Source organism: Lycorma delicatula, chromosome 6, assembly GCF_047948215.1.
Source record: "Lycorma delicatula isolate Av1 chromosome 6, ASM4794821v1, whole genome shotgun sequence".
NCBI lineage: Eukaryota > Metazoa > Arthropoda > Insecta > Hemiptera > Fulgoridae > Lycorma > Lycorma delicatula.
Window position 1 is genome coordinate 72,424,592 of NC_134460.1, and position 5,074 is coordinate 72,429,665.

General features: G+C 28.6%; 1 pseudogene; it reads right to left on the reverse strand.

The window, feature by feature from the left end:
- Positions 1 to 4,025: 4,025 nt before the first annotated feature.
- Positions 4,026 to 4,104, reverse strand: LOC142327150 (U4 spliceosomal RNA; annotated as a pseudogene).
- Between the last annotated feature and the right edge of the window lie 970 nt (positions 4,105 to 5,074).

Genomic DNA, 5,074 nt, shown 5'->3' on the forward strand with positions numbered 1-5,074 from the left:
GAAATATTACATATTACTTTTAATAATTAACAATTAACGACACTTTAATTCCAAATTAATAATATTAATGGAAGGAAACTGAATCTTTATTTTAATGGCCTACTTTTTTTTAGACAAAACTCGCTAATGATTTTTGTTTATTATATTAGAATTGAAATCCTGTGGAATGTACAAATTAAGAAAATTCTATGTTAAATTATCGAAAAAAGATTATAGAATAAAGCTTTTAAAAAATAAACAATTCATAAGTTTAATACTGCACAAATTTCATTCATTATCATCGACCTCCAATAATTTACAAAAGGATAGTTCGCATTACGATTAATTTTCTGAATTTTATCCGAAGACGACGAAAATAAAAAAGCCACGATTACAAATAACAGTTGTCTTTACCAAGGCTAGTAATAGTCTGTTTATTATTATATCTACCTCAAATAAACTTTTAAGATTTTGACAGTTTCTCATTTTCAATATTCTGACGATTTTTACACTTTTTTTAAGTTTTAGTCTTTAAATTAAGTTTATAATCTCTTTATCTATTGCTTTTAAGCGAAGTTTCATCATAATTGTATTTTAATACTTTTGTATTTTTAATATCTCTTATTTATTACGGTAAATTATCCTTGCTAATTAGTTTGAAACTTATAAAAATAACCTAAAGAGATTTAGGGTGGTCTTACATTATTTTAGGTTTTTCTTAGTGTTAAACTATTAATTACATTTCATAAATAATCTTTTAAAAAACTAAATTTCCTTTAATATTCTTTAATTTTCTTATGATCATAAGATCATAAGAAATAAACCTCTTTTGACTACTATTTTTCTAAACTTGATTTTTACATTCATGTGAAATGTAAGAAAAAATCTAAACGTATATCCTATTAACAAATCAACAAATTTGAGCGTTTTTTTCAAACAGTTTTTCAATTATATAACAACCTTTCTTCAAAAATATTAATCAGGAATTGATATTTTCAAAAATTAAAAAACCCCTAAAATTTGTTGAAAGTTAAATAAAAAACTAAAATAAAAGTAATTTTTATTATCTCAGGAATGAAGTGAACGAAATTAGAAAAAAAAATAATTTAACAAGCTTTAATCTGTTAAAAATTAAAAAACACGACTGCCAAAAAAATATAGTTCGCCACTAGCAGTCGAAATCAGAAACTTCTGGTTCTGGGCACGGGTTTTGAAATTCGCATTTTATTTTCAAATGAGCGCGTTAGGCATGCAGTTACAAACACTGCTCTATAATATAGGATAATTACTAACATAGGATAATTAAAGAGCGTCCGGGTGACAATTTTTTATATAGTGTAATTTTGTTTAAATTTATTTAAACATATATATATATATATATATAGCTTATGACACACCCGGAAACGTAAGGATTCCAACGCCGGGTCATACATCTAAATCAGTTCAGCGGTTGAGCAGCTACGGTGGAACAAACATACGAGTATATACACCCTAAATACATCAACTACTTTTTGGGCAGTCGTGTAATAAAGAAACTTCTACACTGATGTCAGAGAAGAAAGTACAGTACGATTACGTAATAAATAGACTGCATAGCAGCTATTAAATACATCTCGTAAGATCAAACTCAGTCTTATCAGTTTTTTGCAAAAATAATTGCACAATGTCCGTACTGAAACAAAATATTAATTCATAATATTATTTATAAATATAACTTCATCCGTAGCGTAATAACGGTTGCTTTTCATTATTAACATACCATATTTTTTTTAGTTTGATAATCAATACGTACAAAGAAATACAATTATTAATACATTATAATATATAATGTTCGATAATATATTAACAAAACGTACAAAGAAGCTTTTCTCCTTTGTCCGTTTCACATTGACGTAAAATTGTGTAAGATAAAAAACAGTTAAAAATTTTACATTTCTTTCATTTTATAATAACGGAATAAAACGGCATTTTTTTAAATAACATAAAGGGCGTAAAATAAGAACTTTCTCGCATACTATAATCATAAGAAAAATAATCACAAACTCACCGCGGCAATGACAGTACCGTACACGTATTTGGTATAGCCATTTAAGGGAATCCAAATTTCTTGGAATGTATCAATTGTGGGAAGGTATGTATGTGAAATTTATACGAGGAAGGGGAAATATTGTTCTAAAACAATATTATAAACATAGAACAACTAACAAATTGTAATTTGTACATTCAGTACGTCTTTAGCTTCAAATCTTATATAAAATTTGGTTTTTATTTTAAGTGCGCACTGAAAATTCAAATGCATTAGAAGTTTGCGATAAAGGCGATCACACGTTGATTATATTCATTTATTTAATAAATACATTTTTCTTTACATCTCAAGCTAATATAAAATAAACAGAAATTATATATTCGTAATTTTAAGTCATGCGTGCGTTTGTAAATTAATCACTACTTTTTTTTACTTTAAATATAATTAAATATTTAACTGAAAATTAAATTATTATTACATTCATCTGAACATAATTTCCCGTGTATTCTTTGATTTAAATAAATAATCACGATAAAACATTTAACAGCAAACTGAAAACAAATGGAAAAAATCTACAAGGTTGAAACCCGATGCATTGTGATGGTCAACGCGTTGTTTTTTATTTTTTTTTTTTTGCAACTGCATCACAATACACTCACAGCATAGCGGAGTTTTAAAAGGTCGCTACTACCGCTGCGTCTGCTGTTAAAACCATTGTTCGAAAGAGCGGTACGAAGTGACCCGCCCGTAGTTTTTCCCTCTACAATGACGACGCAAAATCTACGGTGTATTAGAAAAAGATTCGTTCCATACAGAATAGCCTAAATAAACAATCACAAATTTTAATAAATAAAGGTGAACGGTTTTCTCTGCAACATATAAATCTACGTTAAACAAAAAAAAATCTCTACTAAACAACGGCAAACTTTACATCTACATGGTAAGTAATGTTATTTTTGTTTTCTTTAAACAAAAAAATCAATATTCATAATATTTAATAGTCCTAGTAAAAAAAAAATTGACTTAAAAGATAATACATCGTTATTATTTTTAATATAAAACAAAGAATTAATTCAACTATATCAATATTAAATCGCTGAAATTTTCACTATCGTGACTAAAAACAAAACTATTTTTTACTTTACTAATATGGAATACAACTTGAAACGTATAACAAGCTTTACAGAGCTGTTGTCAATGCCATAGAATATCGTGTCACGACCGTTATTGCCTTGCCTATTTGAAGGTAATATTTCCTTTCTTCACAAAAATCTTCCGTATATACATATATACTACAAATTCAATGAAATTACAATTATTCATCCGAATATAATTTGATGTCGAACTCACTTTAATTCAATGACAAAATACGAGTACTCAGCAAATCAGTTCGAGACAAAAAAAAATAACAATATTTATATATTTGTTTACGAACTAATATATAAATGCATACCTTTATGATAATAGTGACATGTGGAAGTTGTCTTGCAATTATATACTATTCTTATAAGTTATTGAACTATTTATTTCATTATATGAAAAGGAAAGAGAACGAGGTCGAGCTTCAAAGGCGCTTTAGTCATAAGACTTATTACTGTGCACTCGCAAAGAAACTGACTTGGAAATACACGTTCCCAGAAAGTATAGAAGCATTTCCGTTTTCCAGTCTCTGGAGAGTAATAATAATTTATGGATGTTGTATCATCCGGGAGTAGATCAATTACAGATTTAGAGATAGCCGAATTATTATCTACTAGAAAAATGACGGGCTTACGGCGCGCCGCAAAAATATTACACGGCTTATTTTTCATTACACATGATTTTGTTAAATGTTTTTGCCAATCGTAACTAAATAACATTCATGAATTTAGCTTAGTAACAACAACAAAAACTTTTACGACGAAAGCTTCAAAATCCTGAACATTTTTGGATATTTCTTAAGTTATGATCTTTTAACGCAGCTTTAATCCCATTTTTTTCCTTTTTTATCCCCGAAACAAAAGCGTAATTTTAGATACAACGTTTTAAAAGTTTTCAATTAGCAATAATCGCACCTCAGATGAACTTCATCGGTTACGATATCCCCGCTGCGCGAAGTAATGCTTTACGATGGTTCCGGAGGCTAAACCGGAAAAGAAAAAAAGAAGATACATCGTTCGTATCGATAAGTATAAATCGCTCGAACGAATGTATCGTTATTACGCTGCGCGCAGCCGCCCGGCGCACCATCATTGGTCTGCTCTGCGCCAATAGCAGCTAAAATAAAAATGTGAGCACATAAACAACAAACCCACGCACCATCCTTTTTTAAGAGGAAAGAAATCAAAGAATATCAATTTTATGATATAGGCCATATTAAAGGTCCAAAATTTTAAGAAAATTTGGACTTAAAATATAAGTAGAGTAGTACAGATAACAGTTATAAGAGTTGACGATGACGAAAGGATAGTTCCGATTCAAAAAGGATTGAGTCAAGGATGTACCTGTTCCCATCGCTTTTTAACCATAAAGTAGATTGAAATACAGAAATTGAAAGAAAGATTCGAAAGTTCAGAAAACCCTAGAAGAAAAATGAAAAATAAACTGTTGACTGATTTCTTGTCTTTGACTAACTTTACAGAGAGAATCTTTTCTTTAAGAGATCTGAATAGAAAACACGAGATTGATATAGTAGTGAAAGGATTTTAAAATCGACTTGTATTCGCTTTTAAAAATCATTTATATTTTACTAAAATCGGTATGTAAACAGTCATTCATAACAGCAAGACAACATTTTTATACCTAGTTACTTTGGTTTAAAATTATAATACAATATCTTAATTTTCTGTCGTGTTTCGACGTATTTTGTTTTTAATAAAACTCAAATTTCTTACTCTTCTTAGTGTTTAGTTGACAGTAGTTAGATTATCTCAAAATTAAATTGTCTTCGAATTTTATTGCTGAATTATATTTCTTTACTGGCAATTTACGAAATTATTGTACGTATCAAACCTAACAAAATGTGTTTTGCGACACCAACGCTTTGTGTTTTACATTAAGTTTTGAGAAAATTATTAGATACAGTTCTTG